Consider the following 13282-nt stretch of genomic DNA (forward strand, 5'->3'; position numbering starts at 1 on the left):
ACCTGGGATGGAGAGGTTGCAGTGAGCCGAGATCGTGCCATTATACTCCAGCCTGGGCAACAAGAGCAAAACTCCATCTCAAAAAAAAAAAAAAAAAAAAAAAAAAACTAAGAAAAACAATCCAAGGAAACATGAAAAATTCCAACAACTCGTTCTGTGTAGTCTCAAAAAAATCAGATATTATTATCTCTCTACTAAAAAGTATCTATGAAGAGATGTAAGCATTTAAAGAGGACATTATGAAATAACCTAGGCTAGGTGTGATGGCGCATGCCTGCAATCCTAACTCTTGGGGAGGTTGAGTGGACACATTGCTTGAGGTCAGGAGTTTGAGACCAGCCTGCCCAACATGGCAAAATCCCATCTCTACTAAAAATACAAAAATTAGCTGGGCGTGGTGGTGTGCACCTGTAATCCCAGCTACTTAGGAGGCTGAGGTGGGAGGATCTCTTGAGCCTGGGAGGCAAAGGTTGCAGTGAGCTGAGATTGCACCACTGCACTCCAGCCTGGGTGACAGTGAGACCCCCCCATCTCAATAAAATAAAATAAAATAACCTAGAGAGTTTTAAAAGCAAGCTGGCAAGCCTTGCTTTTAAAGCAAGGCTGATCCATGTGTCAGAGGTCCTTCCTTTTTAAGGTGGAATAATATCCCATTGTATGTATTTATCACATTTTGTTTATTGATTCATTTATTGATTCATCTGTAATGGATACTTGGGTTGCTTCTACCTTTTGACTATTGTTAATAATGCTGCTATGAACATGGGTGTACAAATCTCTCTTGAGTCTCTGCTTTCAGTTCTTTTAAGTGTATATCCAGAATTACTGGATCATGTGGCAATTCTGTTTTTAATTTTTTGAAGAACTGCCATACTGTTTTCCACAGCAGCCGTACCATTTTACATTCCTGCCAGCAGTGTACAAGGATTCCAGTTTTTCCGCATTCTTGGCAATACTTGTTATTTTATTTTTTCTTTCTTTCTAATAGTAGCCATCCTGCTGGGTATAAGGTGGTATCTCATTGTGGCTTTGATTTGCATTTCCCTAGTGATTAGTGTTGTTGAGCATCTTTCATGTGCTTGTTGGCCACTTGTATATCTTCTTTAGGAAAATGTTACTCAAATTCTTTGCCTGTTTTTTGATCTGGTTGGTATTTTGGTTTTTTGTTTGTTTGTTTTTTGAGATGGAGTCTCACTTTGTCACCCAAACTGGAGTGTAGCGGGGCGATCTCGGTTCACTGCAACCTCTGCGTCCTGAGTTCAAGTGATTCTCCTGCCTCAGCCTCCCGACTAGCTGGGATTACAGGCACACGTGCTACCACACCCAGCTAATTTTTGTATTTTTAGTAGAGACAGGGTTTCACCACATTGGCCAGCCTGGTCTTGAACTCCTGACCTCAAGTGATCTGCCTGTCTCGGCCTCCCAAAGTGCTGGGATTACAGGTGTGAGCCACTGTGCCCAGCCTGGTCTTTTGTTGTTGTTATTGAGTTTAGGAGTTCCTTACATAGTCTGAGTATTAACCGCTTATCATATACAAGATTCGCAAATGTTTTCTGTCATTCTGTAATTTTTCTTTTCCCTCTTTGTGTCCTTTGATGCACAGTTTTTTATTTTGATGTAGTCTGTTTTATCTATTATTACTTTTGCTGCCTGCGCTTTCGGTGTCATATTCAGAAATCATTCCCAAATCCAATGTCATAAACCCCTGGTTTTTAGTAAGTGTGTTTTGACTGTTCATAACTTCTAACTAATCTGTAATTGCAGATTATATTTATTTTTATATAGAAAAAATTAACTCATCAAGCAGATTTATTCTTTTAATAATTAATTTGTAGCTTTCTTATTTTAGGGTCAAGAACTATGGCTTAGGCTCTAGATTTCCATTCTTTAGAATTTGTTAAGATTTTCCTTGTGGTTTAGAACATTTCAATGTTTGTAAATATTCTTGGACTTTAGAAAAGAATGCATGTAGGCTGAGTGCAGTGGCTCATGCCTGTAATCCCAGCACCTTGGGAGGCCGAGGCGGGCGGATCACCTGAGGTCAGGAGTTCGAGACCAGCCTGGCCAACATGGTGAAACCCTGTCTCTAGTAAAAATACAAAAAATTAGCTAGGTGTGGTGGTGGGTGCCTGTAATCCCAGCTACTCGGGAGGCTGAGGCAGGAGAATCGCTTGAACCTGTGAGGCAGAGGTTGCAGTGAGCCGAGATCATGCCATTGCACTCCAGCAGCCTGGGCAATAAGAGTAAAACTCCATCCAAAAAAAAAAAAAAAAAAAGAAAGAAAGAAAAGAATGCATGTACTATCTTTTTAGAGTTCAACGTTATCTATATGTATTATATGTGTTTTTTTGTTTGTTTGTTTGTTTGAGACAGAGTCTCACTCTGACACCAGGCTGGAGTGCAGTGGCGCAATATCTGCTCACTGCAACCTCCGCCTCCCGGGTTCAAGCGATTCTCCTGCCTCAGCCTCCTGACATATGTGTTTTGTTTATTTTCCAAATCCTCTCTGTTTATTTTTGGTCTATGTGATCTGTCAAATTCTTAAAGAAATGGGTTAAAAATTTTAAAATAAATTCTCCTTTTATCCCCATTAGTTATTTATTTGAATATTTTGGTGCTATGAGCTTGCACTTTAGAATTAGCATATCAGGGTTTGAGTTCCATGTCCATCTATCACTGTGAACTACGAACATCATTTAATCTCTCTGATGTCTAGTCTTCATTTGCAAAATGAAAGAAGGCATTAACCACAGTCATTCCATGGAGTTGTAAACATTATTTGAGAAGATGTATTTAAAGCACTCTCACTACAGGTGTGTTCAAAAGATACTCACTATTCTTTTGTCTTGTCCTACTTAATGCTTTTTTTTTATTCATTCATTCATTTTTTTTTTTTTTTTTTTGAGATGGAGTCTTGCTCTGTCGCCCAGGCTGGAGTGCAGTGGCACAGCTCACTGCAGCCTCTGCCTCCTGGGTTCAAGTGATTCTCCTGCCTCAGCCTCCTGAGTAGCTGGGATTACAGGTGTGCACCACGACATCCGGCTAATTTTTGTATTTTTAGTAGAGACAGGTTTCACCATGTTGGTCAGGCTGGTCTCGAACTCCTGACCTCATGATCCGCCCACCTCAGCCTCCCAAAGTGCTGGAATTACAGGCGTGAGCCACTGCAGCTGGCCCATTCATTGATTCTTGAGATGGGGCAGGTGGCAGCAGGGGTGGGGTGGTGTTCTTGCTATGTTGCCCAGGCTGGTCTCAATCTCCTGGCCTCAAGAGATCCTTCCACCTGAGCCTTCTGAGTAGCTGAGATTACACGCATGCACCACCATGCCTGGCAGTGTTGTTTTTTTTTTCCTTTGAGATGGAATCTTGCTCTGTCGCCAGGTGGGAGTGCAGTGGTGTAATCTTGGCTCACTGCAACCTCTGCCTCCTGGCTTCAAGCGATTCTCCTGCCTCAGCCTCCTGAGTAGCTGGGACTACATGTGCACACCACCACGCCCAGCTAATTTTTGTATTTTTAGTAAAGACAGCGTTTCACCATGTTGGCCAGTATGGTCTGGATCTCTTGACCTTGTGATCTGCCCGCCTTGGCCTCCCAAAGTGCTTGGATTTACAGGCGTGAGCCACCAGGCCTGGCCCGTGCTTTCTTTTAAATCATCAATTTCACTTTGATTTTATATTGCTACTTTTGCTTCTTTTTGTCTTCACTTGTTTTACCTTTGTTGGCCATCCATTTAATTTCAATCTATGTTGTTTTAATTCAGATATTATTCATAAAGAGAATATAGCTGTATCTTCTTGTTTTTTCAGAGAGATTTTTATCTTTCAATAGGGAAATTTAGCCCACTGAATTTGTTGTTATTGATGCTAAGAATGTATTCATACACCTTAAATTGTGTTTTCTCTTTTTTATACTTTGTTTTTCCCTTTTCTTCCTGACTTTTGTGGTGTTGGTGAAGTGGTATTGGTTTTAGTTTCTTTGTTTTTCTTTCTTCTCAAATTATTTGAAAGTTCTACAAGTTGTGGTATCTTTAAAACAAAACAAAAAAACTGATATGTTTATAAATAACCGATATGCTTATAAAGAAAAAAAGGATGTATCTTTTCTCTTTTTAAGACAGGATCTCTGTCACCAGACTGGAGTGCAGTGGCGCCATGATGGAAACTGTAGCCTTAACTTCCTGGGCTTAAGTGATTCTCCCACCTCAGCCTCCCAAGTAGCTGAGAGGACAGGATCATGTCACCACACCCGACTAATTTGTTTATTTTTTATAGAAACAGGGTCTCACTATGTTGCCCAGGCTGGTCTCAAACTCCTGGGCTCAAGTGATCCTCCTGCTTTGGCCTCCCAAAATGCTGGGATTACAGGCATGAACCACTGTGCCTGGTGGTATATATTTTCTTATTCCCCATTCTCTTCTCCAAACATAATGAGACTTTTAATGGTTAAAATTCACTCCCCAAGGGCCCATACCACCCACATTTATTGAAATAAACTGGGATTTTAATTATAGATTATTTTTAATATTTCAATTTTTGTTTTTTCTATGCTATATAGCATTTGTATTAGATTTTATAAAAACATTATCAATAATTATTTAGATCCCACAGGGCTTTTACTTTCCAGTACTTTTTGTTTACTCTATTTACCTCTTCATTGAGTTTTATTTAATTGCAAGTAGCATCAAATGTTCTTTATATATATACATATATGTTCTTTATATATCTACATAATAGATATTTATATATCTCCATAATAGATATTTATCAGATAGATGATTTGCAAATGTTTTCTCCCGTATTACGGGTTGTCTTTTCACTTTCTTGATTCTGTCCTTTGATGTACAAAGGTTTTTAATTTTTATGAATCCATTTATCTAGCTTTTTCCTTTGTTGCTCGTACTTTTGGTGTCATATTAAGAAACCTAATCTAGTGTCAAATAACTCTATAAAGGTAGTTTTACAGTTTCAGCTCTTACATTTAGATCTGTGATCCATTTTAAGTTAATTTTTGTATCTGCTGTAAAGTAGATGTCAAATTCATTCTTTCTCATGTGGATATCCAGCTGTCCCGGCACCATTTATTGAAAAGACTATTCTTTCCCAATGTATTGCATTATTTTGATATCCTTGTTGAAAATCAATTGACCATAGATGCATGGGTTTACTTCTGAACTTTTAATTCTATTCCATTGATCTGTATGTACTTATGTGAGCACCACATTGTCTCGATTACTATGGCTTTGTCATGAGGTTTGAAATTGGGAAGTGTAGTCCTCTGACTAGGTTCTTTTTTCTTAAGTTTATTTTGGCTATTTTTGATCCTTTGCATTCCCATATGAATTATAGGATCAGCTTATCAATTTCTACAAGACAGGCAAATGGAATTTGATAGAGATTATGTTGCATCTGTAGATCAACCTGGAGAGTATTGCCATCTTAACAATGTTAGGTCTTTAAATCCAGTAACACAGGATGTCTTTCCATTTACTTAGGTTTTCTTTCATTTCTTTTAATGATGTTTTGTAGTTACAGTATATAACATTGTGCTCCATTTTATTTTTCAAGCTTCCAACATATCAATAATAGCTCCCCTGAATTTATTTTTTCTCTTTTATTTTTTCTTTCACAATTTCAATTTCTTCATCTTTTTGCTCTGTACTCTGGAAATACTGAGATGGTCTTATAATTTACTAATTCAGTTTTCAGCAGTATCCATTTTTTCTATTAACTGCTTCCTTAGTTTTTTCAACTTAAATAGTCATCTACTGTTTAATTTCCAACAGCATTCTGGTTTTCAGATTGCTTCATTTTCACAACCTGTTTGTTACTCTTTAAATTTCACTAAGAACATGAACAAGATTTTTAAAAAAGTTTTGTCTTATTTCCTGCATTAACTCCATTTTAGTGGGTAATATTTGCTCTCGTTTGGTCCTCTTCCTTCAAATGGTAGATTCTCTCCTTATGATTGGTGATATTTTTTATCTGCTCATATTTATAAGTGAAGATCTAGATCATTCAGCATTGGTAACTGGCATCCGATCTGGAATTAGAGAGACCTTTGTTCGGTTCCCCACAGTGTATCTTCCCCTCTGACAAAGATGGTGGTAGGTTGGTTTTCCTTTCCAGTGAATTGGCTTTGAGTGGGAAAGTAGTAGCACCCTTTCTAGTAGAAGGCGAATTTTTTTTTTTTTTTTTTTGAGATGGAGTCTCGCTCTGTCACCCAGGCTGGAGTGCAGTGGCACGATCTCGGCTCACTGCAAGCTCTGCCTCCCGGGTTCACGCCATTCTCCTGCCTCAGCCTCCCGAGTAGCTGGGACTACAGGCGCCCACCACCACACCTGGCTAATTTTTTATATTTTTAGTAGAGACGGGGTTTCACCATGTTAGCCAGGATGGTCTCAATCTCCTGACGTTGTGATCTGCCTGCCTCGGCCTCCCAAAGTGCTGGGATTACAGGCGTGAGCTACTGCGCCCGGCCAGAAGGTGAGTTCTTATAATGCATGAGTATGCTGAGCCACTAAGCCTCATATCTTAAATTGAGAGAAAGGGAAACACAGTGAGGAAGCAAAGAAATAAAGTATTTGCAGCTTTGCCCAGGAAAGAACTTTGGGTATGATTACTGGCCCATGGAACTCATAGGAAGAGGATAGTCTACTAAGTGTCTAAGGAAATTGTAAGGTCAAATCAGCTAGAAACCTGACCTTTAAAATGCCTTACATATAGGCCAGGAGTCGTGGCTTATGCCTATAATCCCAGCACTTAGGGAGGCAGAGACTGGAGGATGGCTTGAGCCCAGAAGTTTGAGGCCTGCCTGGGCAACATAGCGAGACCCCATTGTCCACAAAAAGGAAAAACAAACAAACAAAACCAAAAAACAAAACAAAATCCTTAAGTATGAATGAACCCTCAGGACTCCAAACTTATATCAGCAGGAAATGCGCTGTGAAAACTGTGAAGTCTCTGAAGGGCTTACTTCCTAGTGTGCACTTCAGATATGGTCATGGAGAATAATGAACAAGGAAGAATATTCCAGAGTGTGGAGCCAAGGGCCACAGAAATAAATGCAAAATGGTGTTCATCCTTGAGAGCAGAACCAGGACGTAATCATAGAACTTCCTCCACTGCCAAGGTGCAGGATCGTCACAGTAACTACCCAGAAGGATTCTGCCATTTATGTATGAACTCTGTTATGAGTCTCATATTTTTCACTAAATTTAGGGTTTTAAGGCAGCGTATCTATGTAGAAACACTTGGGAATCACTGTTATGGGAGATAGTGGAGGGATGCACAGGCAATGATTACAGTCAACATTTAATAGTGTTCCGGGCTGGGCGCAGTGGGTAACACCTGTAATCCCAGCACTTTGGGAGCCTGAAGCAAGCAGATCACCAGAGGTCAGGAGTTTGAAACCAGCCTGCCGACATGGCGAAACCCCATCTCTACTAAAAATACAAAAAATTAGCCAGGTGTGGTGGCGGGTACCTGTAATCCCAGCTACTCAGGAGGCTGAGGCAGGAGAATCGCTTGAACCTGGGAGGCAGAGGTTGCAGTGAACCGAGTTCGTGCCACTGTACTCCAGCCTGGGCGACAAGAGCAAAACTCTGTCTCAAAAAAAAAAAAAAGTGTTTCAGGCACTAATGCATCTTTTTTTTTTTTTTTTTTTTTTGAGACGTAGTCTCACTCTGTCACCAGGCTGGAGTCAGGATTCAAAACTATGGGACCATTTTTCAGAATGTTCTCTGTGAACCCTATCATCTTTTATAATTATGGAGGTCTACTGGGCATGATGAGGGACATAGAAATCCCAAAGGGAAGACAAGGCATATACACAAATTCAGGACAAAGGAGTGTGAAATCTTTTTTTTTTTTTTTTTTTGAGTTGGAATTTTGTTCTTGTTGCCCAGGCTGGGGGTGCAATGGTGCAATCTTGGCTCACTCCAACCTCTGCCTCCAGGATTCAAGCGATTCTCCTGCCTCAGCCTCCCAAGTAGCTGAGAATACAGGTGTGTGCCACCAACACCTAGCTAATTTTGCATTTTTAGTAGAGATGGGGTTTCACCATGTTGGTCAGGCTGGTCTCAAACTCCTGACCTCAAGTGTTCCACCTGCCTCGGCCTCCAAAGGGTTGGGATTACAGGCGTGAGCCACTGCACCCAGCTGGGAGTTTGTTATCTAATGAAGATGGCATTGAACTCTTTTCAATCTACCAGGATATATAGATTACTCTCACTTTTACCCTTGTTAGGGACTTGCCTTGTTTACTGATAAATCACCACTACTACTGATATATTGTGCCGTCTAACTCACAGTAGGTGCGCAATATCTGTTGAATGGATGAAGAATGAATACCAGAATCCTGTAATATTAGACTATGGTCCTTGAGTGACTGCCAGATTTGCTTTCACATTTCTAGGGTCTAGTGTACTTGGTACTCAACAAATAGTCCTTGAACTAAACAGAGAGAAAACTGCACTGGTGGTTTTACTTTAAAGCTGCTCATTGTTCAGTTTCCTTATCTTTAAATTGGAAGGTGTTCTGCTTCTGCCCAACCCCCACACACTCTGCAGACCTTGTGATGGGTGTTTCCAAAAGATTCTCACCTGCTTTAACTTATATGAGCTTAGTTTATATTCACCAGGTGAACTTAAAATTTCAGGTTTCTACAGCACTGTCTTTTCCACGTGTATGGCCAGTTCTCATGATGAGTTTACTAAGTGACTTTGGATTCTTTTTAGCTATTGCTAATCATCTGCACCTTTCTGTTGTAGTTATTTTAAAGCCCGCACGCGCGCGCGCACACACACACACACACACACACTTGAGTCAGGGTCTCTCTCTCTGTCACCCAGGCTAAAAGCGCTGGGAATACAGACATGAGCCACCGCGTGGGGCCAAAAACATACGGATTTTATTTACTAAACCTGTATTGTGTGCATGACCCAGAATTATGAGAGTACAGCAATGACTGAGTAAAGCCATGTTTCCCACCCTCGTGGCACATAACAATGTTTCTATGTGTTTTTAAAGGCCGAACAACAGGGATTCAATTGTAAAATAAAAATATTTCGGTACAAAACATTATTGAAAAAAAAGACAACTATGTCTTCCGAATGGAGGAGGGAAAGGACAATCAAACCTCGAACAAATCGTTTATCTTGCTAGTCACAGCTTAGCTATGCCTTGTTATTTTCCGGTGATTCCAAACTTCCAGTCCATTCCCTCTGCATGAATCAAAAGTGACAGGAAAGAAAAAAACGTATTTCGGATATGGCAAAAAAGAAAAATGCAAGACAAGCAAACAAAAGTACTGGGACATCGTATGAGAACTACTTTAATTAACAATGTCTTTAAATGGTACCTAACACTCGACAATGATTCCAACCCACCCGGGCCTGGGCGCCGCGGCTGCCTCCCCACTCCCACGCACACGGGGAGCTCTCTGGGGCTGTACTGCACCAAAGGCACTCAAAATACATCAGCCTTTCCTTACCTAGATTCTTCCACCACATCCAGCATGGAGCTGCTGCTTCCAGAGATGTAGTCGCCTATCTGTGGCAACAATTAGTTTTAAAAATGGAGCTGCATCTCTAATAACAAAAGCCTCCAGCTGTGAAAAGTGGAGCGAAATCTCTCTACCGGGCCGCAGCATCTCTCAAGAACCTTTTCCCCGCAGCTCCCGTCAAGACCCAGGGCCAGCTGGACGCGGCTGCCCTGGGGTGGAGCCGTCCCCGTGGTCCCGGGAGGCTCCCGACGAGCCAGGGCCCGGGGCCGGAGGGCGTGCTCCTCCGGGAGGTGCAAAAGTCGGCTTGGGCCCGGAGCTCCCGGGTTTGTTTGGTTTTGTCCGCGCCCTGCCCCCACCCTACCCCCTTCATGCAAAAGGCCAAGGGTTTCCAAGCCGCCACTGCCCAGGCCGAGTTCACGCTTGGGGCTCTTCAGCCGCCGTCCAGTGAACAGAGAAAGCAATCGCGCGGAGGCGAGAGCACGCTGAATGAACACGGGCTCCGAGGAAATAATTTTTCCTCCTGGCTTCGCGCGTCAGCACACTGGGGTGCAGCCCTCCTTCACAGAAGACGCCCCACTGCACGACCCCCTGTACACCCCTGCCTCCGCACCCCCCAGGGGCTGCGCGTTCCTCTGTGCGGCGGGGTTTGGGAATGGAGGCGTGAGGACCGCGCATCGAGGGCTCCACAGGCTGGGCGGGGGGCGTCGTTGGAGGGGGTGGGGGAGAAATGCGCGCCCACCACCCTCACGGAGGGTGAGGGACCCCCAAAAGCCACTCGCGGACGCGGAGGCAGCGGGAAGGCGAGAGGCGGGGCGGGGGGAGGGGGCGCGGGGGTCCCCGCTGCGGAGGCCAGGGCCGGCGGGAGGGGCAGCACCTGAGGAATCCGCCTCCGGCTGCGGCGACCGCCGCCTCGCTCCGCCCCGGGGAACTGAGCGCGCGGACCGCGCGCCTGCCAGAGAGACGCCAGCCGCCGGCGGCGCTAGCACCTCGGAGTCGGGCGGCCGGAGCAGCGGAGCGCAGCGCGGCGCAGAGAACTGCACTGGGGGTGGGGAGACCAGCCCGGCCGAGCCGAGGGCCACCCCCTGGTCCTCTGCCCTAGCGCCCCGCCAGGGCCAGGTGAGCGGCCGCGGGGACTCCGGGGCGCGGGCGGGAAGTGTGAGGTCGCGAACCGGGCGCGGGAGCTCGCCTGTGACCGGCAGGAGCTGCCCTTTGGCGGGCTGGACGCCCTGGCCGCGCGGGGAAGCGCCGCGGCGGACTTTTCCGGAGGGATGGGAAGCGCAGCGGGGGTGTGAGCGGAGAGCGTGCGGGCGGCGAGGGAGCGCCAGTGCCAGCCTGGGAGTCGCGCCTGCCCTCCCTGCCGCCTCGCGTCGCCCACCGAAGGGACCTGGCCGTGCTGTCCGCGCCCGGAGGCCGAAGGCCTGTCACCGGGCTCTACTCGCTGCCTTTGTGGCGGGAGCGAGGCGGCCCGGGGTTGGGACGAGGGAGCTGTGGCGCGCCGAGTAGCGCGGGGTCCCCGGGCGGAGGCGGCGACGGGGCACCTGGTCTGTCTCCTCGAGCCCAGGGGCAGTGAGGGGGTGCCGGGCAGGCGGGCGGGCGACAGGTAGGGCGCCGCGGAGGTGGCGGGGAGAGGATGGATGGAGCTCAGCCTGGGAAAGTTGAGAGCGTCCAGAGGTGGCTGGGCGCTCGCTCGGCGTCTGTGGGTTTTTTTCCTCCACACCAAATGTCACTTCGTCACAAGCGGGCGCGCGTGTCTTCCGGCCAGCATGTCCATTTTTCTGTGCATGGTTGAGGACCACTCTTATTCCGAATGAGACACAAAGAGTTGTGTTGACAGCTGACCCTGACACAAGCAGACAGCGAGTGAGGTGCGCCCTGGCCGGGGAGGGTGAGGGAGACTCGTTAAAGGAAATCCATTCCCGCCGTCCCTCTTCCTAGCTCCATTAAGAGGAAACTCCATGTGGAGATTCAGTGCGTGGGGTTTCTCAGTTACATGAGTCCAAGGAACGTCCCCGAACGCGACTCGTCTGCCCGGAACTGCCGCTGCCTCTAACCGAGGCTGCGGGTCCTGGAGAAGCTCCTCAGTCTTGTCCCTTTCTCCGGTGAACGTGACGGTTCCAAGGTCCTTATCCTCCCCACCCGCTCCTCTGGCTCCGGCTGAGACGATAGAAACCACATTTTAATTTCTGCTTTTCACACCGTAAGGTGTTTTTTTCCCCCTCCCCCCGCCTCGAGGCGGGAATCTCTGCTTAAATCACATTTTTAAACCTAGCCATTTAAATACAGGGAAGAGCTTTCCCACAAAAGGTTTTTGAACTCAATCCCCCTTAATAAAACCTCTCATTCATCTATATATGTTCTTAGACTTTAAATCCTGAAATTCTGCTTTGAGTGTTGTGACTGTGTTGTTTCTTCTCTTTGCTGAAATTTTCTAGGAGGTCTTATGAATGATACTGAAAAATTATTTAAAAGAGAAAAAATTAAATTGTTGAGATATTTAGTAATACAATTACATGCATATAGGTATGTATTTCAAGAGGAAAATGTTTAATGAATGAATATTGAAAAGTAATATAAGTAGGGTAAACATTTCAAACAACAGTGAAGAGTATACAGTGTAAATTAAGCCCTCTCTCCTCCCCTCCATACAAGCCTTCATCCTTCTCAGAGGCAGCCATTCTTGTACATTTTTTGTATATCTTTCCGTAAGTCTATTAAAATGGAATTACATTATAGATATAGATGATGAAAGGGATTGAATATAAGACTGAACTATATATTCGTGGTGATGACTATTAACTTGATACCCACTCATGATGACATGAGATTATTTAGCCAAATGTGGACAATTATTATCTTGAAGATCAATTAGAGGGCTAAAAATCTTAGAACAGTATGCAGTGGAAAGCAAAACTATTAAGCGAATATCTCTTCCCGCACACACACCAGTTTCCCTACACTGATTTTTGCAATCTTTATTGAATTTTTCCTCCATTTTGGAATTCTTTATGAAATAGAGAATGAGAACTGTAGTAGTTTACTTTGTCTACCGCAGTGTGTATCTGAAAACACTGAAAGGGCGTATGTATACTCCCATTGATATAATATAAAGATGTTAGTGGTAAAAGATAAATACGAAGGCCAAGTTTCAGATGTTTGGTTGCATCTCTTAGTTCTAGGCCTGGATTTGCCACAAACCCGCCACACGACGTAACTTTTTTTGGGAAGCTTTGTTTCCCACTCGGTTAGATAAAGGAATTGAACTATGTGATCTTTAAGGGTCCTTCCAACTCCAGAGTTCTACGATTAAAGTAGTTGTCCTAAAACTGGCTAAAGATAACCCTTGGACTGTGGATGTTAGACAGTGGGGCGACAAAAAAACATTCCTGAATGGTGGATTCATGAAGAGGAGGGTTAGAGATGTTTAAACTATATCCCTGCTTTTATGAGTTTGATGTCATTGGAGAACAGCTACTCTCCTTACCCACAGAAAGTGTGTTTATATTGCTGATAGAGGCCAAACACCGGGCTGAGGGCCTCTGCATGTCACCTTGTGTGGCTCAGGAGAGTGAATTCTTCTCGCAGCCCACAGCGTCATTTTTAGGAAAATTACTCTTACCAAACTCTTCTTTTTGGTAAAGTGGAAATAAACTTTGAAAGAGACTTGATATAATTTAGTTAATACTTCTCTGAAGTGTTTAGATTATGAACATCCCTTATAGCTAAGATATTTTGGTTACTTGATAAATATTCACTTAGGGAGTACGTTCTTATTAGGAAACT

At 44.3% G+C, this 13282-nt stretch overlaps 1 protein-coding gene and 1 long non-coding RNA gene across 6 annotated transcripts in view; one reads left to right on the top strand and one right to left on the bottom strand.

The window, feature by feature from the left end:
- Positions 1 to 8886: 8886 nt before the first annotated feature.
- Positions 8887 to 10455, bottom strand: LOC129018665 (uncharacterized). The gene is made up of 3 exons (XR_008495394.1): positions 10377 to 10455; positions 9491 to 9549; positions 8887 to 9221 (listed from the first exon to the last, which is right to left on the bottom strand). It is a non-coding gene; the product is annotated as an uncharacterized LOC129018665 (long non-coding RNA).
- GREB1L (GREB1 like retinoic acid receptor coactivator) overlaps positions 10434 to 13282 on the top strand; it is a 287870-nt gene continuing 285021 nt past the window's right edge. For all 5 annotated transcript variants that reach the window (XM_063653474.1, XM_063653473.1, XM_054460340.2 and 2 more), the window contains exon 1: positions 10434 to 10618. The gene's annotated coding sequence lies outside the window, so the exon portion shown is untranslated. The remainder of the gene's footprint in view (positions 10619 to 13282) is intronic.

The sequence above is a fragment of the Pongo pygmaeus genome, chromosome 17, assembly GCF_028885625.2.
Source record: "Pongo pygmaeus isolate AG05252 chromosome 17, NHGRI_mPonPyg2-v2.0_pri, whole genome shotgun sequence".
NCBI lineage: Eukaryota > Metazoa > Chordata > Mammalia > Primates > Hominidae > Pongo > Pongo pygmaeus.